Below are 22,219 nucleotides of genomic sequence, written 5' to 3'. Positions count from 1 at the left end.
TTTTTTTTTTTTTTTTTTTTTTTTTTTTTTTTTTTTTTTTAAGTATCCCTCTAAAACTGACATTTAAGAATCTTTTTTGACACCCTCTTTCCACCTGTTGCTGGATTACCACTTGGGAAATGTGCCCTAGGGGAGCGGATCAAAGAGAAATGAGTGTTACACTTATGAAATATCTGGGAATCATAGTTTATTTCCTACTCTGTGACAAAAACAAGGAAAATAATGTGAGTACCTACTTGGAGTCAGGCACTGTACTAACAGGTTTACATTTGTTCTGTCAGTCAGGATCATTTATTGAGCCCCTTCTATGTCCAGGCATTTTATAAGGTACAAGAGACATAGTGGTGAGAAAGGCATATTCTTGTAAAACTAACATCAGCTGTATATATGATGGGTATTATTATCTTCATGTATAGAATGAAGGAATGAAGTTCTCAGGGAAGTTAAGCAAATTAATGTCATGGAGCCGGTAGGCAGCAGATCCAGGTCTCTAGCTCTGAGGCCCATCCTTTTCCATGTGGTGTGGCTGCCAGCTTGACTGTTGCAGAAGGCTGACAGAGATGACAGGGCCTTGCGTTCTGCAGGCCACTGAACATTTAAGCAAGAATAAAAAGAAAATTCTGATGTTTCATTCAAAATTATGTTTGTGTGTTAAAATGTGCATTTTTCTTAGGAGAAGGGATTTATGGTTTTCCTCAGAGCTCATAAAAGTTCTGTTAATGAAGAGCTGGTTGATATGGTTTGGCTGTGTCCCTACCCAGATCTCATCTTGAATTGTAGCTCCCATAATTCCTATGTGTCATAGGAAGGACCCAGAGGGAGGTAATTGAATCATGGGGGCGGGTCTTTCCTGTGCTGTCCTCCTGATAGTGAAGAAGTCTCATGAGATCCGATGGTTTTATAAAGGGGAGTTCCCCTGTACATGCTCTCTTGGGTGCCGCCATGTATGATGTGCTTTTGCTCCTTTTTTGCCTTCTGCCATAATTGTGAGGCTGCCCCAGCCATATGGAGCTATGAGTCCATTAAACCTTTTTTTAAAAAATAAATTACACAGTCTTGGGTACGTCTTTATTAGCAGCATGAGGACAGACTAATACACTGGTTTTTCCTTGAGTGTTTGGAGACAACTTTATCTTGGCATTGCCATTGCTCTAAATATTTATTTTCCCAGGCCCACTGAAAGGTACAATTAGAAGATTGCTGGGAAGTGATGGAGAAAGACAGAAGGTAGGGAGAAAGTGGCTCCAGGAATTGATGCTCAAATAAAGTACTGAGCCTTTTAGATCATCAACCTCTAACAACCAAAATGGTGGGGGCTTTTCCTGTCTTCCACATGCCACCTGCTTGAGTGCTGTGCTAAATGCTCCCCAAAGCCTGGTCTCCCTACATAAAAAATGAATATGTGGGTGTGTGCAGATTTGCAGTGATGGTGAAAAGAACAACAGTATGATTTGCTTCACCTCCTATTCAGGCTGGCTCTGGCCCACATCCTAGCACCTTTATGATATGCATGGATGAGACTCATTGGAAAAAAGAGGCGATGTCTGGGGCAAAAAGACCAGGCTGAATTAGTTGCTGGTTCTCCTCATGTTGCCAGGAGCTGCCTCCTCAGCATCTGAAAGTGATTGACCATACTCTGAAAAATATTATTCTGTCTGTGGACTGGGCATCAGGGGGTAATCAGGGAAGTGAAAGGAGCAATAATTGCTACTCGGAGGTGGGGAGGCCGTGTCTGTAACCTTGCAGATGGAAAAAGAAAACCAGAAGTGATGAAATGTTTTGAGGTCTCCCTCAGGGTACTTCATGGTGCCTTATTTATTATTATTGTTATTTTTTGTATATCTTCCTATTCATTCCCCAGCATAGGGCTAAATATTTTCAGATAATCCCCACATATTGTGGATTGACTTGAGACATTGTCTATCACGTTCTTTAACCCAAAATACTGCATCCCTTGAATGACGAACATATTAGTTTGGACGGGTAACTTCTAAAAACAATATTATTGTAGTCTTCTCTAAGCACCTCTAAATATAGAGAACAACAACAAAACCTTCAGCTCTTTTATTCTTAGAAATATAATTTAGCCAAGCCAATGTTTATCGTAGCATAAGATCTAGAAACGATTAGAGATGTCACATACATTTGCATTTTTGATAACATTTGCAATGTAAATGATAGAATAATAGAAGACTTTGGGAGAACCATTTGTTTCCCCCTCTGTGCCCTATGTACTTCTTCCCACAGAGGACACTGATTTAAGGAAAGCAGCTCCAAAAATGGAATAGATAATAGAGGTGAGAATGTTATTTGCATTTGGGATTTATGCATTTCTTTTATTAGATGAGGTAAGAAAGCATAGAATAAATGTCACCAAAATGGCAGATGTTAAATGATTCTCAGCGTGTATATGTGTATTTATCTGGGTGTGTGTCAATAGTGGAGGGGTGTGTCTTTGGAGGTGTGTTTCTGTTCTAGGTGTCTGTGGCTGTTTTGTGTGTGTCAATTGTCTATGGCTGCCCGGGGATAGGGAGATGGCTCTTAGGGGGTGTTGGGTGAAATTTTTTCTACGATATATATCTGCATGCTTCCATGGTGATGGCAAATGTATGTGGGTGTCTTTGTTTCGTATGGCTGTATAACGGGATATTTATTGGGAATGAAGACTTAAAATCCTGATCTCTTCTAATTAGAAAGGGGTTAACAGGTAATTGATTGTAACCTCCTAAAATCGCAATCTGTTGTCTGTTGGAAGAGTGAAAGACTAAGATGGAATAAACACCTCAAAGGTGAGAGCTAGTCAGTGAAGGGATATTTGATAAGCACCAAGACATATATACAGGTATATCAGACATAATTCTGGACAAGGGGGATGCAACAATGAATGAAGGAGTCCTAGTCCTCAGTAAGGCCTGTATTATAGGAATGAAGAGTCATTCAACAAAAAAATCAATCATTTAATTATGTGTGTTAAGTGCCACAAAGGAAAAGTACAGTGGTCTAAGGAAGCGAGTGCAGGAGGCTCAACCTGGACAGCAGGATTAGGGAAGCTTGCAAGGGGAAATGATACCTAAACAGAAAGCTCAAGTCATCCTGCGCGATAGTGGTGTTCAGTGCCCTCCCTCACCCCATGTGAGAGCAGTGCTCAGTACTCCTCCACCCACTACCCCATATGAGAGTGGCTTCTGCCCTCACCCACCCTAGCTTTGCATGACAGTGGTGATTATTGACACCCACCTCCACCCTGCATGATAATGGTGCTCAATGCCACTCCTCCCACACTGTACGGTAGCAGCGTGCTGTGTGCAGACCTCACATGACTTCTGTCTTACACACCCTTCAGATACTCCAGATTTTGTTCATCTAAAGGAGGTGCTTAGAAGTCTTAGAGGAGGCCAACTGCCAAAGCAAAAATGCTAAAATTTCACCCTGGAAATGTGCTTTTTTGTTTATGCAACAATCAAAGAAAGGTGTTCCTGGTTTGGTGCTCTCTGGAAGCGGTGACTTGGGACCCTAGGCTCCTTCCATATTGAGCCTCTGCTATCCTGCAGAGTCTCAGAGTTCTACACTTTACTTCTAGGCAGAGGACAAGGAAAGGGAATGAAAGGTAACCAGCAGAGTTTTATGGACTGAGGACACCACTGCTGCATGCATTTCTTTGGCTAGAATTCAGACACGTACCCTGTTTAACTTCAGGGAAGAGTGGGAAACAGAGTCTATCTGTCCATCCAAGAGGAAGAAAAAATGAGTTTTGATGCATACTCAACAGTCTCCAACACACTATGGCTGTCTCTTTGCAATGCCCGAGAAAGATTGTGGCAGTGTCTTAAACTTGGAAAGGGAACTGGCTGTCCACTTTTTAGCAGGGGAAATGGATGACACAGGAAATTGCAGATGAATAACGTGACTTGATACACTAAGATCTGAACTAATTGCTATGACAGTGCAGATGTTATTTAACTTTCAGAGAACTTTTATTCTGTCCTACACCTTGTAAACATTAAAATCTTTGAGAGAAACAAACACAATAATTTGTATTTCAAGACTGTGACATACCTGTAAACTTGCTGGGAAAAAATTCACTATGAATAAAGGTCCTACACTGATATTCTATGAGTTACATCTAAATCCTATTATCAGCCCACATCCTACCCATATTTCTTCTCGCCTCATCATTGATTATTGGCATGTACACTAACCATTCCATCATGTCTCTGGTTTAAAAGCATATGGAAGGAATATTGAAATGTTGATAGCATAACCTTAAGAAGAAGGATGCCATGTGCTAATGAGCAACAGAATTTCCTGCACTCAACTATTAGGTAGTGCAGAATTTGTAGTTTATTGTTTAAAACAATAACAACAATATTACAAGGAGAGATAACAAGTTCCTACCAGTCTACCAGGAAAACAGCACTCATTCTGCAAGAATCAGTTTCTGGTCTCTGTCAAACCTTCTGTGACCCACTTGGGCAGGGCTGAACATTCCCTTCTTTGTGGCCACATTGTTCCTACAGCACACCAAATTATAGCAATTTATCTTTAAGCCTATCTTTGCAAGAGGCATGTGAGCTCTATGATGACAACAAAAGAGTCCTTATTCCCCATTTTAAATTTCAAATCCTTCTTTTGAATTCTTCTTCTTTTTCAAATGTTTGGTATGGTAGGGCTAAGGGTTTGCTGAATAAGTGAATGGGTTGATGAATGAAATACAATGGCTTTAATGAGAGAAAATAAGCATGCCTCCAATGTTCAGCCCTCCATTTGACCTTTCCCCAGCTTTCTCTTTCCTTTGGGTATGAGACCTGGGATCAGGGGAGCCACAGTTTTCTGAGCCAACTGTTGGGCCTGCATCCCAGCTGGCCTCACCTGTGCAAAGAAACCCACTTAGGGCAGCTCCATATGCATTTACACTGCCCATTTGGCGACTCACATTCAAGAGTCTTGATTTTGATAGCCAGAAAGCAGAGCAGAGAAAAATGCTATTATCAGCCCGCATCCTACCCATCTTTCTTCTCGCCTCATCATTGATTATTGGCATGTACACTAACCATTCCATCATGTCTCTGGTTTAAAAGCATATTGAAGGAATATTGAAATGTTGATAGCAAAACCTTAAGAAGGATGCCATGTGCATATTCCTTCAATATGCTTTTAAACCGGAGACATAGCCTCTTTTCTACAGATTTTCCTTTCAAAACAGCCTGTGAGGTCTTGTCAGACTTGGATGACCTCTAGAATAAAAATAGTAACCCCCATCATAGGATCGTCATGAGAATGACTACATGGAAAGGGTTTAACATAAAACTTGGCATAAAGCAGGTATTCAGTCAATGCCGGCCGGTCTTCTTATGCTGCCGTCACTGCTTGTTTTATTATTTTAACACAGGCTTTTTGCCAGAATCCCTTTCTAATCCAGCCCACCCTGATTCAGGAGAATGGGGAGAATAAAGTCAGATTGATCCATTGTGTTAAATCAAATTTTGTGAACGTTAGGTACCAACCAAAATGACATTCATCATCTACTGCAGTGAAATGTTTTCAATAACAGGCTGAAAATCTCAACTTTCTGATAGTTATCCATTTGGGCTTCCCAATTTAACATTCTGAAATAAAAGGCTGGCCTTTTCAAAATTCCACAAAATGGTTGTCTCTGGCTAATCTGTGATTTGTGTTGAAATATAGAAATTCTAGCCAGACCCCAAATTAATAAAATTGTGTGACATATAAAGCTCTATGATGGATGGCAACCAATAGTCCAATACTGTTTTACTCTCTCTAATATACTGTTTCTCTGCAAAGGCCAAGAAATTAAAGAACGGTTTTATTCTCCCCTTCCAGCCTGTGCAGGGTAATTATGTATTATTAATAATGCAGCAGCACAAATGATATTAAATGAACTACATTTGTTAATGCAGATCTTATCTAACTGCTTTTTCCATCAGTGGACTGTTTCTCATCAGGGGGTACTAATTAGCTGTAATATGTAGAAAGATGGGACAGAAATCCAATCAGATAAATGGGATCTATTTGGAGAGATCCAGGAAAGAGAAAGAAAAGCATTCATGATTCTGTGAGAATTACTACAAGAAGAAAAGATGAAAATTTCTGCCGTTTCAACTTCATTTACATTTTGTGGTCACAGAACTTAAAATGCAGTATCACTGGATTGCCTAAGCTGCAAAGGCCTGCAAATAATTTTATTTATCATGACTGTAACACTGTTGTCCTTTGCAGTAATAAAAGTGCATATGGCTCTATAAAAATCCCAAATGGTTTACATGGCCCTTGCAAACATTAAACCTAATGAATTAGGGTAAAAACTGATGTTCTCCAGATTTCTCCAACTAATGCAGACTTGCAGGAAACTCACCTTCTAAACTGTTTTCTTAGAGAAGGAATCACCTGAACCCCTCAGGTAGGCCCCATGTTGAAGAATGGATAAATCAGATCCTTTAAAAATCTCCCGTCAACTAAACTGGGTGCATACGTGGCCCATCTTCAGATATTACAGCAACATTGTTCACCTTGCCTGCCACCCTGCCTGTTCACCCTGAGGACACTAGCCAATGTTAGGGACTCATCAGTGGTTCATTTATAAAGCAAGTGCTTTGCTAACCTGACAACATGTTTATCACTGCTCTTGTAGGATTATGGTTGCTTTAAGCCACCTTGGGTGAGCTGGTGGGGACTCAAAGGGCAGGGACATACATTCTCATTATGAAAATGGACACAAAAGTGAATTATTTCGTTTTGGCTAGCTCCGTTCCTCAAATGTAAAGAAGGGCTTGCTATGTACTATTCAAAAGCTTGCAAAGAGGTGAGCTGATTATTGAATTTAATTTTTAAATAAAGCCTTTCTTTCTTTTCTTTGCCTGCCTATTGTCAGAACCAATGACACCTTTTGCTCCTTTCTAAATTCTAACCCAGTAGGCATTCCAACATTTGATTTCTGTATATTAGGGAAACACTGTAATATGTGGTAATATCTAGCATTTAATGAGGGTTATAAAATGTTCACTATTAGTATTTTCAAATTCTGAAAATATCTTTTGGGGCCTCAAATTTTGGGGAACTAACATATCACTGTTGTGGCATCCCGATTCAAACCATAGCATACTCAATGTCTGAAATCCAGACATATTACAGTTTAACCTTTGAATATTTGAACTTACTTTCGGAATCTTTAATGGTCATCAATTGAAAACATTTATTCTTCCCATTCTTGGTGTCTCTCCAAAAGGCACAAAATATTTGAAGAATTTGGACTTATGCTTGAATTGCCTTTAAAAGGTGACCTCATCATTAACCAGTCTAAGGTTGGGATGGACACAAAAGATTTTACTAGTTGGGACCCCACTGGTCATTGGAAACTAATGAAATATGACCTGGTCAAATAGAATGAGACTTAGTGCCTCAGCAATCTGCAAATATTCGACACTTTTTTAGCAAAGTAATCATGAAAATTCAGGAGACATCATTATAATATAAAATCATGCAGGTATCTAGGGAAATATATTTGTATACCTCATGACAAAACTTGAGTGGAAGCTCAGGAGTACTATTTACATTTATATATACTTATATCATGTAATTAAAGCCAACAGATAAACACATCAATATGTTAAAACAGATGTAAAAATATATAGATAGATATATTGCACTGAAACCTTGATATTGCATCCAAATGAAATCCTGTATTCCAAATATGCCCCGTAGGAGTTTTGCTCAAGGCTATGCTTAGGTATACTCAAAAATTCCCGATAGTGAGTCACCGGGGAAAACATGTTCTTTTACAGATAATTGCTACTGGCAGCCAGAGACCTAGAGAATTTGATGTGCAGTAATGTGACCTGACTATGTATTAAACTTTTTTGAAGGACATGTGTAAAGTAATTTTATTTCTGTCACACACCTTGGGTTCTCCCCCCACTTGCTAGCACATTTTATTAAATAAATAACTTTTCTATTTTAATGTATCTGTTAGGTTTTGTCCTAATCAATTTCAATCATAAAATATATTCATATTGTTTTCTTCTTCAAGAAAAAAGCAAACTAGAGACAAGAAAAAATGTCCACCTGAGTTGTAAGGAATATGTAAACAAAGCAAAGTTATATTATTGGTAATGAACTTTAGGAAAAATGTGACAAACAGTAGATGCTTGTTCACAGACAAGAGAAATTAGAGATCAGCTGATTTCTCTAAGGTTGGGAGGTATCTCTGCTGCTATTTAAGGCAATAATCACTAGCTTTTCATTAAATCTAGGGATGTTTAGGAGATGGTTCCTGAGGTATTTTAAATATACTGCTTCAGAAGTTATAATTAATAACTTAAAAAAATTATAAATTGGCAAGGACACATATGTGCAATGATACAATTCAGTAACAAGTATCATTGCTGCTAATTACTTTGGTTCTAATTTTTCTGTGTTATTATGCCATCTTCATTTTATTGTTCAATATTAACATGTAAACCTTAATTAAGAATAATGTCAGAAGGTTCCAAGAATATTGCAAAGATTTTGCAAGGTAGTTCAGAAGCTTGTTTGGAAAGAATCCCTGGATCAACTGGGGAGTGTAATTTCTAAAAAATGTGCTTTTGTGTTGAGCGTTGTATGAATTATCATGGGCTGACACTGGAAATGAGCTTTTAAGAACTTAAATCCAGGAGAGAAAAGTAAAATCAAACTAACATGTAGCAGCACAAAAATTGGGTATGGGAATTGGCTGCAAAAGCTGGGAATGTCACATCAGTTTCTCTAATGATAGGCAGCAGTTCACAGGTTTACATGCTTGTATTCTGGTGCCAGGAAGATGAACATGCAAAATGACAACTTATCAGGAAAGCAATATATTTCTAGTTTCCATTAAGATCATTAAAAGCCCCATTCTCTCTTCTGGTATGCAAATGGATTTTCTATACAAATCCATGAACCAGGGTAAGACTTGGCTTGTGTTCAGAGCTGCAAAGAAAGAAAGTACAGAGACTTCTAGATACTGTATTGGTTATCTAGGCTGCATCTTCTCATACCACTTGTCTCTTCTGTTTTAGTTATTTTAGTAACAGTGCTGAGGCAAAGGAAAACAGAGTGAAACCAAAGTGAATCATTTTGTCATGTATTCATTTCTGGTAAACGATATGGTGAGAAAAAATAAAGGTGAAAATGAGATTGTCCTTCAAATTTCAGGGGGCCTTCAAAATTTAGCAAACAAAACCAGGATGAGTTGTCATCATGAATCCTCTCTATTATGGCAATGAAATAGTGCGGTGGGGAGATTCAAAGCCCAGTCTTGTAGTCAGAATGCTTGTATTCATTATTTCTCCCTCTGCTCATTGGCTGCGTGACCTTGGACAATTTATTCAACTACTGTATACCTCAATTTGCCCTTCTGTAAAATGACTATAAATATTGTTTCTGTCTCCTAGGATTCTCGAGTATTATGCGAGTTCTCAAATGCAAAGCAGTTACCAATATCTAGTATACAATGAGTTCTATATAAATGTCCACTATTAGTATTTTTAAAACCCTGAAAAATAACTTTTGGGGCATCACAAATCTGTGATTTGTACCAACAACAGGGTTTCATCCTCAGCAGTGAAGTCATACTGTTCCTTTTGGTTAAACTGTATTACAAAAATTACTCTAAAAAATATATGAAACATGATGAAAATGTAACCTGTATCACAACCCTTTCTTCTTTTCAATTTACAACTTGGTCTATTAAAATTCCATAACCAGAGGAAGTTTGCCCATTTTTGTTCATTAGAAGTATGTTCTCCTTGAGGGTAGGAACGATGTTATTTTATAAATCCTTGTACAAACTGGGAGCACCTCAGAAAGGTTGAACTATCTCAAAACAGATTGAGTTTATTGGATGAAAAGGCAGTATATAAATAAAAGAAACCAGGCTTTATTAAGAAAAAAACCCAATACATAAAATGGAAGGCAGCCTTTTTAAAAGATGTTAACCAAATCTGTTTAAAATAATAGGTGTCTAAATTGTACAAAACTCTCCTTCTGGTGACCTAATGTCATGTCAAATATTTTGAAAAGAACCTAAAGAATAGTAATATATCTGTCAATTTTAGTCTTTCAGAATTCCATTCCAGAGGGATGGAAAAACAGATATCCCAAGCCTCATTCTTAAATCAAGTTCTAGAACAGCAATGTCCAGTAGAAATATAAGCTATGTAATTTTAAATTTTCTATTACTAGTTACATGGAAAAGTAGTAAAAAGAGACATGTACAATTAATTTTAAATAACATATTCTACTTAACCCAATATATCCAGAATATTGTCATCTCAGATGTCATCAATGTGAAAACATTATCAATGAGATTTTTCACATTCATCTGTTTCCATACTAAGTTTTCAAAATCTGGTTTGTTTTTTACAATTACATCACATTTCAACTTGGACTGGCCACATTTCAAATGCTTCATAGCCTCATGTGGCCGGTAGTTACCAGATTACACGATGCACTTCTTGTATGGTTAGGCTTTGTGTCCCCACCCAAATCTCATCTTGAATTGCAATCACCAGGTGGTGAGGGAGAGACCTGGTGGGAAGTGATTAGATTATGAGAGCAGTTTCCCCCATGTTGTTCTTGTGATAGGGAGCAAATTCTCACAATATCTGATAGTTTCATAAATAGTGGTTTTTCTTTCAGTCTCACACTGTCTCTTTCCTGCCACCATGTGAAAAACGTACTTGCTTTCCCTTCACCTTCCGCTATGATTGTAAGTTTCCTGAGGCCTCCCCAGCCATGCGGAACTGTGAGTCAGTTAAACCTCTTTCCTTTGTAAATCACCCAGTCTTGGGTATTTCTTTATAGCAGTGTGAAAACCAACTAATACACTTCTAGAATGAGAGATGTGGGGAGGTGTACCCTTAGAAAGTGTCAGGAGAGTATTTGTTGGTCTCAATAAGAGCTCTGCTTTGAGTCTCTACTTAAAAAAAGATTTTACTAGGGTCTTTGGCTTTTGGTGTCATTCATATTGGACCCGTTACAATTCTTGTTTGTTAATGTTCTTTTAAGTGTGCACAGAGTACCCATGTGCCTTTCTGACACCTGGTAGTGAGGTCTATTTGCTTAGAACAAATGGAAATCAGCTTTGCAATTCACATGTCTAAAGAAAACTCATGTTGATAACTGCCGGGGCAGATTCCAGCACACAAAAGGTGAAAGAAAGCCACATGGGACTTTTTTTTTTTTTAACCACTAGGGGTGGAATAAGGAGATGGAGGGAATGCCTTCTTATAGTGCCAGATAAGACAAACAGGTGGCACAAGGAAGGAACAAATAAGGGATGAAGGGAAGAGCAGCAGGTTAAGGCCTCAGGCAGAGCAAATACAAGATTCAGCTGCTGCAGGTTCAAGCCTGAGGCAGGATAATAGAGCTGACGGTGGCAGGAAAAAATCAGATCTGTCAACAGTACAGTTCATCCATGAATACATACGGGTAGAAGAGTACAGAAAGGACTGCAAGGCCTCTCCGCATTACTGTTCAGCCTCACTGTTACTGCCCTACCCATAAAAGCCGTACTATCTCAGAAAGAGGCTCAGAACACCTGCATTATTAACTAGATGATACCTACAAACACAATGACACCTACAAATGCATAGGTGCCATGACGTCTTCTATTGTTTAAATATTTCTTTTCTAACTTTGCACAGAAAAGGGATACAGGCAGTCAACCCCAAAAGCAAGCAAACACACCACAACTGGAAAAAATATGAAGAGAAATAAAAATGTTTCTAAAAATATTTCCCTGTAAGGGACCCTACATATAAATGAGGAAAAACCAATAACTTCCCTCTTCCACACAAATAAATCATCACAGAGCAAACCCCAATGCCTTCCGAAATGAAGCCTGACACTAAAAAATACAAATCCCTAAAAAATAGAAAATATGTGCAAAACCTATCATAGATCAGGGAGAAAACATGTTTTCTTTTCTTCCAGTACTTACTTCCTCCACATCCATACACATTCATTTTATTTCCTTGCCTTTTCCAGCTCCTGGGGGCTGCTCCCTTCCTCCATCTTGGAATCTCTCTCTCTCTCAGGGAGGTTATATGCAGCCTGAAAAGGTTCTCTGTAAGGATTTGCGTGATTTGATTGGGCCCACCTATATAATCCAGAATAATCTCACCTCAGATCCTCAACCTTAAGGTTATTTGCAAATCCCTTTGCCATGTAAGGTAACCTATTCACAGGTTCCTAGGATTAGGGTGTGCACACCTTTGCAGGGCATTGTTCTGTCTACCTGGGTCTTTCTAGATTCAGGTTACAGGAACATAAACTGCAAAGAACTCTCTGCCAGGGTGCCTTCCAATGGGCATGAGCAGCTGTGAGGGCTGCAAGGCCCGGTCCTCAACCGGGTAAGCCAACGACATGGAGTGACTGACATTCTTTTGAATTGCCTCATCAAATTTCATGGCTAAACAGTTCTTCAGAATGCCCAGAGAAACCACCAGGTCTCTAAGTAAAGAAAAAGTGGTATTTAGTTTTGAACCACATACAATTAGTTATGTTCTCATTGTTTTTCCACTAAAATAATAACAATAATGACAATAATAATAATAATAATAATAATTTGGAGAAAATTTGGCTAACTAGCTGATTCTCCCCTACTCCACTCTATCTCCTTTTCTCTGAGTCCTTCCCTTGCAAATATGGTCTCTGATGTTGGTCTTCAATGTAACTCATAAGCCCCAAGAACAGGACTTCAGTCCTAGAAGTTTTTCTATAGCCATTGGAAACTGCACACAACCCTGCAGAAAAAGGAGTCTTGTATCCACACTGCAGGAACAGTGTGAGTGATGTTTCTGCTCTACTCAGAAGCCGATCAGAACAGCATAGGGAGAAACTTGAGCAGAAAGCCCTTGGTCTACGTCTTGGGTGAGAGGGGTGAATACATTGCTGACATCCATACATTCTTGCCACTACCCCAGCAATCAGCCAGCCTACCTTGCTCTCTAACTCTCTTCCCTTAGGATAATTAGAGTGTCTGTCATACTGTTTTCCTGCAGTCCTATTACTTTAGAACTGGGTTGTGTTTTTGGTATCAACTTCTCCATATTATACATAAGAAAATTGAGCCTCAAGAGAGGTACATGAACTGGCATAAAGTCACCACAAAGATAATTTCACAACCAGGCACCAGATCTCAGGGACTCTGTTTCCATTGCCCCGTCAAGGTCAAGGGCATGTAAACAGGCTTCTGAGAGTTTGAGCAAAAACACTCACTTGTGGTTAGAGGTAGGGAGTTATGTCAAGTAAGAAAGGAGGAAGATTGGGTGGAATCTAGAAAGACCCAGGTAGACAGAACAATGCCCTGCAAAGGTGTGCACGCCCTAATCCTAGGAACCTGTGAATAGGTCACCTTACATGGCAAAGGGATTTGCAAATAACCTTAAGGTTGAGGATCTGAGGTGAGGTTATTCTGGATTATATAGGTGAGCCCAATCAAATCACACAAATCCTTACAGAGAACCTTTTCAGGCTGCATATAACCTCCCTGAGAGAGAGGGAGATTCCAAGATGGAGGAAGGGAGCAGCCCCTAGGAGCTGGAAAAGGCAAGGAAATAAAATTCCCCTCCTAGAGCCTCCAGAAGGGACTGCAGCCCTGCCAATACCTTGATTTTAGCCCGAGACCCGTGTCAGATTTCCATCCTACAGAAAGGTAAGATAATAAATCTGTATTGTTTTAAACCACTCAGTGTGTGGTATTTGTTACCACAGCAATAGCAAACTAGTATCACCCTGCTCATAGCAAATATCTTCCCCATTCAGGGCTCTTGTTTCAGCAACTTTTTTCTTTCTTTCTTTCTTTCCTTCTTTCTTTCTTTCTCTTTTTCTTTCTTTCTTTCTTTCTTTTTTTCTGAGAGGAGTCCTGCTCTGTCACTCAGGCTGGAGTGCAGTGGCGCGATCTCGGCTCACTGCAAGGTCTGCCTCCTGGGTTCACACCATTCTCCTGCCTCAGCCTCCCAAGCAGCTGGGACTACAGGGGCCTGCAACCATGCCCGGCTAATTTTTTGTTTTTTTAGTAGACGGGGTTTCACCATGTTAGCCAGGATGGTCTTGATCTCCTGACCTTGTGATCCACCCGCCTCAGCCTCCCAAAGTACTGGGATTACAGGCACGAGCCACTGCGCCTGGGCAGCAACTCAAACTTTTGACGGTATTAGCAAACCGGTGCTGGTTAAGCAAACACCAGGAGCGAGGGGTTGAGGGTCAGCAGGGGTGGTGAGGTCAGGAGGGAGAAGTCTGGGAATGTGGAAGGATGATAAAAGCAAACACAGATAACAACTGCAGGAAAAGGCTTCCATCCCCGGGGCTGGGAGGACAAAGAGGAAATTGGACTGGAAGCTTAGAAGAGGGGTCTGTGGGGACTCAGCCTGGGAGGACAGGGTGCCTCTTCCTCAGAGGGACAGAGTGAGACTCGTGTTGGGAGTGCCAGTGGGAGAGCTGGAACCTGAACACCTGCTGCTGTTGGGTGCGGGGTGCTGCTTACAGGAAGAGTAAGTGCCCTGGAGAGAGTGAGTCTCTTCTGCTTCTATCTGCCAGTCTCTGTGTCAGTCTGCTCCAGCTGCCATCACAACAGCAACAACAAAACAACCACAGACTGGGGGGCTTCCACCACAGACATTTATTTCCCACAATTCTGGAGGTTGGCAGTCTAAGATCAAGGTGCGGGTAGGTTTACTGTCTCCTGAGGCCTCTAGCCGTGGCTTAGAGAGAGACAGATACCTCCTCGAAGTGCCCTCACAGTGTCCTCCCTCCGTGGGCAGAAGTGTGACCCTGCTGTCTCTCTGTGTGTCCAGGTTTCCTCTTCTTACAAGGATGCCAGGCAGATTGGATGAAGGCCCAGCCTAATGGCCTCATTTTAACTTAGTCACCTCTTTAAATGCCCTATCTCCAAGTAGAGTCACAATCTAAGGTACTGAGCATTAGGGCTTCAACATGTGAATTTTGAGAGGACACAATTCAGCCTCAAACACTACCCCTCTAAAAATTCCCATTGATGGAAGCTTGCAGGGTATCAGCTGACAAGTGAGAAATGTCGTTTTTAGAGTCCCAGTCCCCAGTGTCACAAAAGCAGAGTTATAGAAAGGTGAGATCTGTGACTTAGTAACCGGCCAAGGAAGGGGCTAACAATGGAAGGAACCCCCTTGGTGGAACCCTGCCTCTGTGGCGAGGTGGCACAGCAGCCTTCCAGACCCCCAAGTGAGGTCCGTGTGTATCTGGGGAGTAGTGTGACGTGCATGACTGTTGAGGTTAGTCATTGTTTCTATCCCAACCTTTTGCCTGAGAGAGGCCTGGCTCTCTCTCAGGGCCTGGGTCTGGAAGTGAGAGCATCTACCCCCTAACTGTGGCTGGAGGAGCCAGAGGATTATTGCTCAGGAGGAGTCCTGAGGGTCATAGTCAGAAAAATGAGCTATCGAAACAAGGTGTCAGGATCTGAGCCACACAGCACACAGCAGAGTCAGCAGGTGACAGCAGCAGTCTCCCAGAGGGCCCAGGCTGGATGTGGGATGTCGGGTATTAGAGATGACTTCCATGGGAGTTAGGGGGAGGCCACCAGGAGGAGGAGGAGGAGGAGGACTGCAGAGTCCCTGGGGATTCACTGTGGCAGAAGGACACAGAAGAAGGGGGGTATATGGACCAAAATCTGTGCTTGTCCAATTGTTTCCTGCTTCATTGGGCGGGCCCTATATGAAGCACAAACGTGACCCTTTATTTCTCTATTATTATTAGTAGTAGTAGTAGTAGTGTTAGTATTACTCTTTGCAAAGAAGGTGAAATTGGAAGAAGAGTGAAGAAAAGCTGAGATAAGTGCTAGATCCTGAGAAAAGCTCTGAGTGACCTTAAACTTTAGAATCCCATGGAGAACAGACAACAGGTGTCAGTCTGATACAGGAGACCCCTTTTCCCAAGGCAATTGCTACTACTTCTACATGCACTCCTTACAGATGGTCTGGGGGTTGTAGACAATATTAGGTATAAAAGTGTAGAATAAGTTTATTTTAAAAAGAGAGCCAACTTTGGCTTAATATCATGAGCCTCTCATTTTACAAATAAATGTCCCATTATAGCCAAAGAAATAAATGTTGAACAAATTCATTTCAGTGTTTACTGAGTGACTGCTATGTGCCAGGCACAGTCAGGTTGCCTCTTTTTTCTCTACCATGTACATTAAGTGACAGCTATTCTGATGAGATATGGCTAATAATAGCAGCTACTGTTTGTTGAGATTATGTTATGTACCAGTTACTATGCTAAGCACTTTTCATACATTATCTCGTTTAACCCTCAGAATAACCCATGCGGATAGGTATATTTCCCACCCTTTTCAAAATTTGAGCAAACTGGGGCTCAAACCTGTTTGCTCAAAGTCACAGAACAATTAAATATCAGAGCTGGAATCCAAAATAGGCTTGTGTCATTCCAAAATCTATGCTCTTGGGTTACCTATTTTTCTTCCTACCAAAGATTTCCTGTACAATGGGCCCCGTAGTCTTTCAAGGTAGTACCTACTAAATCTGAACACAGTCCTTACATGTGAACTCATGATGGTAGAGAATAGTCCACATGAAAATTGCTAGATGTGTGCTGAAAACAAATAAACAAATGCAAAATACATTCTAAAGAGTACATTGCCTGAGAGTGGAGGCGGGCCAGGAGAGGAAGGAAAGGCAGAAGCAGGTGATTAGAAAAGGTTAGGAAGAAGTGCTTGGTAGTGATGGGTATGTTCAGTATCTTGATTGTAGGGATGATTTCATGAGTGTTTTGCTGTGTCAAAACTTAACTGTATACTTTAAATATGCAGAGTTTATTGTACTTTAATAGAGCTGTAATAAAAATAACACATATGTAATGTCAGTTATTGCTGCCTAACAAACCACCCCAAAACTGAGTGGCATAAAAGAACAATTTTTATAGCTCATGTTGGCATAAAACAATAATCAATTTTTATAGCTCATGTCACCATGAGTTGGCTAGAGTTCTGTTGATCTAGGCAGGGCTCAGTTGGAATAGCTCTTCTCCAATCTCTCTCATCCTCCTTGCATCCATGGGCTGGCAAGGCATGAATTTCTCATGGTCATGGTAGATACGCAAAGGGGAAAGCAGAAATATAGCAGAATATTGAGAGGCTTAGCTTGGAACTGGCTCATTGCCACTTTTACCTACATGTCGTTTGTCAAAATAAATCATATTACTGAGCCCAAAGTTGGAAATGGAGAAGTACTCTTCCCACAATGAGGCTAAGGCAGGGCTGTAGATGCTGGGAGGGATAAAGAATCGGGGTCAATCATAAAATCTGTCACAGAATGTAAGAAACTAATAGACACAGAGCTACTAGAGATAGGGATGCCATCATCTAGATAGCAATCTGCTTTTCTGAAAGGCAGTGTTTGAGGACATATCTGGGCTCAGAGAAACAAGATCCTAAAACATCAAAAGACTATGAACCTGCTTATATTAGGGTATCTCTCTCCAAAGGAGTTAATGGCATTCTCAGAAAAGTGACTGACTCCCCTGAGAGTTGGGACATGATATGGGACCATGGTACGGACAAAACACAAGTCCATTTGGGGAAAGAACACTAAAGTGTTATTGTCTTAGAAATTTGATGAGTAAAATACATTACCAAAAGTAATTAAAGCAACATGAAGGAATCAACTTTCCTTGGTTAATTTATTCCAAGCAAAGAGAAAATCTTAGGACTAAATTTAGTGTTGGAAACTTTTAAGTAAGTTTGCCTTTCTTGAACTGGAGCTAATTTGTATAGTTTGGATTGTCCTGAAGGTTCCCTTTGTCATCAGTGACTTAAAAATACTGCTACTGGGCAAAAGAAATCAATGATCTCTACATTGCAGGCTGAGTAATTACATAATAATGATTTGCATTAATGAAAAGACAAGTTGGTCTGGATCCAGATGTGCCAGTGACCACAGTTCCCTGTGATGTCTAAGCAGAATGCTGAGGCTGGAGAAATTTCAGCATTGGTTGTGGGATGAAATGACTGGTTAAAAAGTCTTGCCTAATCAACATCACTTAATAGCTCTTTAATGACTGACTCATCATTTTCCTCCAAGTAAAAGTAAATTTAAATTTCAAAATAAAGCAAACTTTACTTCTATCTGTGGCACAGAAGCAGATGTTTCCCTGACATGTGCACACAAGCTGTTGACTGTGACCTTGCAGGATAAAGCAGTTTTTGAAAATTAGCTTTTGTCTCCCAATCTAGGGAAAACAATGCTGCAGTGAAGATTTAATAAAAAGTCATAGCTTCTCACAGAAGCTTATTTCAGCCAAGTAAACTATTAATTAAAATAACAAATGTCAGCTGTTTCGAGGCTGACACTTAACACAACGCAGCATTTGCTTACCTTGATATACAGGATGCATGGGACACTGGATGGATCTATAATCCATTCCAGGTATGGCTCTCTTATGCCCTAATATAGTGATAACAGAGTGATAAATTAGCTCTCGTTCAGCAGCTTCATTAGCAAAAGTACTTGGGGACTTGGGGAAAACCCACCTAGAGAGGGCCTTTTGGCAGGCTGGAGGAATATACACTTGAACAGCTTGAATGAAAGTTTCATGGAATTCCTGGAAAACTTGAGTACCAAGAGAAACAGTTGGGGAAAACGTAAAACTAGGTGAGAGAAAGACTAAGAGATACAGTTTGCCAGAGCAGTGCATTACGATCTGCTTTTGGCCACAGTGGTAAAAGATTATTAAGTAGGGGAAGGACCATATCACCCCCAAGAGACCAGGAAAGAGAGAGGTTAGAGGAAAATGAGAGGGTCAGGTTTTAAAGAGAGGGGAGAATGAGCAGGCAGGGAAGGCAGAGAAATGAACAAACCTCTTCTACCTTCTCTAAAGTCAATAATTTAGAAGGGATTTTGGGGCAGACCAGGCCCAAGTACAACACATGGGGGAATTTATTTTAAGCTGTTTCCTAACATGATTTTGTAGGTGAGAATAATAAGTATAAAAAGTTACATCCACTCTCTGAAGCATGCTGGTGGGGAAATCTGTGTTAGGGGTTTTCTGTTCAGATAGACAGCTCAGTAACACATCTATTGTAAAATTAAAGAAAGAAGAAAAGTCCCTGGAGTTAGGACACCCTGTAAAAGTGTGTATGGAAAGCCTGAAGGAGTGATAGCTGGAAATGGAAAGATAACCTGGAGGAAATGTCTGGGCAAAGCAGATTAAAGGGGAGGTGGGAATGGGTATGTTGGGTGGGGCTGAAGGAAAATCTGTTTACTATCAAGATAGGTGCTTTCAGGGAAATGCCGAGCTCTTCAAGGCTGGTTCTTCCTCTTCGCTGGGCTCTTCAAGGCTGGTTCTTCCTCTTCGCTGGATATATCAGAAGGCAGAACAAAAGCACATATCCCACAGTTCAGGTGTTCCATGCTTCTTTTTAAAGGAAAAGAAATGTAAAGAAAAGTAAAGAAATACAAAAACAAACCAATTAAACAGGAACTGGCTGCATGAGGTATCAGCTATCCATTTTCTTACAAAACCCATGATGGACCAATGAGGCTATTTTTTTCAATTTCTGGGACTATTTTAATCTGTTCTTATGGTGGAGGCATCTACATTTTAAAACTCACTTGTTATCATTTCTACTGGAGTTCAAACTTACTGCATCATTAAGTGTGATTCAGTTCACTGGTCCAAAATGAACCAATAACAGAGCCCCGAGTAAGCTTTGTGCACAGTTCCTGTTCCTCATTATTCTCTCTTTCCTCATTGGCCTGGGGACTCCTTCTAAGGTATGGGTTGTAGATAAAAGGTATTTGGGATTCATAAAAATGAAGTACATGCGAGGCATACAAACAAGACTTTTGGTCACAGACATCGGTTTCAATCAAGCTATAAAACCTGCCCCAGATTAATGACCAGAATCAAATGCAAGGAAGAAAAGGTGAATAAGTTTGGATGAAGTCCTCTCTGATGCTTTATTACAAATGCGAAGCAAGCAGAATCTTTTCAAAAGATCCCAGAGTCAGCAACCTTCACCTAGATGTTTTTTTGTCAGATGCCAGTATTCTTAGGTATCTTTCTAAGTAAGATAAGGCTGGCTCATGAGTAGCAACAAGGAAGGACTTGCCCCTCAGGGGAGGGACCACATTCTGAAGGGTTGCAGGGCCACCGGCTAGGCCACATTGGGTCTACCAAACAGTGACATCAGCTTTTGTATCCAAGGTGAATCTGGCATAGGCTTCATCATGCCAGTTTTCAAAAGAATCTTATCCACGCATATTCCAATGTAAGAAACTCCTTCACTGCACGACCCTAATTTTCTCACCACCTTGGGAGTTTTAAGAAAAGTTAGGTCTAGACAATGTTATTATAAACTCCTCGTGTACTAGAGAGAATTTACATTTCCATACAAATCTACTGAAAGCAACCTAATCAAGGGCAGCCAGTATTGAATCATTTCTGCTTCCTCCTTTTATCTCCCCTGCAAATGTTTCTGTGACACTAAGTTGTCCTATTTGATAGGCAATTTGCTTCTGCGTGGTGTTGCCATTAGCACTTGTCTCCATGTTTCTTCTCCCTCAAGGGGTTTTTCCACCAGACTTCAAATCTATGGCAAAGCACAAGCTGCAACTCTAATGCTCAGTGGATATGCCAAAAAAAAAAAAAAAAAAAAAAAAAGTTGGAATGCCATTGAAAACTAGGACATGACTATCTTTGTATTGAGTTTATTTAGGGAGAAAAACTGAATTCTGTCACTGCTGCAGTTTGTGGATGCTTTATCTCATGTAATCGCCAAGGAATTAATGTGATTTAATAGCCACAACAATAAATATAGCCTTGACAAGGTGATTATCCCATAAGACTAAAATCATGGTACAGCATAAATCAATACCAGCCCTAAGTATGTCTCCAAAAGGGGTATATATTTCTACATTCACTGCTAGATGTTGAACTAATTTTGGAATTAGAAGCTGTATGAAATGCAAAAGCTATTTTTCTAAGTGAAAAATTACAGAATATGTATGATGATCACTCAGAATATATATTGCTCATAAAATGAGTAGAAGGAAAGTAGTCAAACTTTTAAAGCTAGTTCAAGTACAAACCTCTGTTGCTAAGGACATGCTTCTCTCCACTCCAAACCTACCTAGCTCAGCCCAGGTCCTCTGATTTTCCTGTCTCTGCCCCACTGTGGCCCATCAGCCCACCTGAGAGACTAACTTGACCTTCTTGTAGGGGAGTAGCCATTTCAGCCTTCTCTACTAAAGCAACCCAATTGATTCACCTGCTTGAGAGAGCTCTGGCTGGTGCAAAGGCCCCTTAAAATCTCCGTGGCTGGAGTTACATCATACAGAAAAAGAGGATATTGATCAGGAACAATTTGGCTTACCTCATCATGGGAAGTTTCCCCAGAGATATGGGCACATCTAGGTTTTAAAGGGTATTAGCAATTCACAGCCGTTCTTTAACTAAGGTAATGTAATTTTTAGCTGGCTTTTCTGGAAGTCTGGGTTCTGTGCCTTTCAACCAGTCCCTTCCTCCAGGGAATCAGATGGGAACTTCCTTGGAGGTGAACTGCTTCTCAGCCTTCTCTGGTAGCCCTGTGCAGGCACAGGGAGATTCTCCTATGCCTGGCTCCACTGAGCTGAATAGCCCTGTGGATGCTACACCCCTCTCAACCTCCAGAGCAGCTCTTGCTTAGTGAAGAGTGCCCTAAAAAAAAAAAAAAAAAAAAAAAAAAACCATTTAAAGCCTTAATATATGAAGTGCCTTCTCTCAGAGCTGAGTTTCCCACTGCCAGATAAGTGCCGCCTTAACTACGTTTTTGTGAAGTAGCTGCAGTGGCACTCAATAGCTGATTATGTTAATCCTTTAGGGATATTCGAGAAAATATCTGCCTCTTCTTCCTATAGGAGAGTAATCAAGATTTGATGCAGGTATCAAACACCTGACAGGCCTTCTAACTTATATGTTCTCAGTGTGCCCAATATTGTATTTTCAGTTTTCAATATTGTACATTTTTTCCTGCTTTGCTCCCATCCTCTGTAGTGCACACAAAGATTTCCTTAGTCACAAAGGATTAAATAATTCACCTATGAAAAATCCTTTTAAAGCATCAGTGTCTGTCTTGAAAATGGCTTCCCTTCCCTGCCAAAAAAAAAAAAAAAAAAAAAAAAAAAAAAAAAAAAAAAAAAAAAAAAAAAAA

This window comes from Rhinopithecus bieti, unplaced genomic scaffold (genome assembly GCF_001698545.2).
Source record: "Rhinopithecus bieti isolate Rb0 unplaced genomic scaffold, ASM169854v2 scaffold_4600, whole genome shotgun sequence".
In the NCBI taxonomy this organism is placed as follows: Eukaryota; Metazoa; Chordata; class Mammalia; order Primates; family Cercopithecidae; genus Rhinopithecus; species Rhinopithecus bieti.
The sequence above is the reverse complement of the archived record's forward strand: the minus strand, read 5'-3'. Positions refer to the sequence as shown.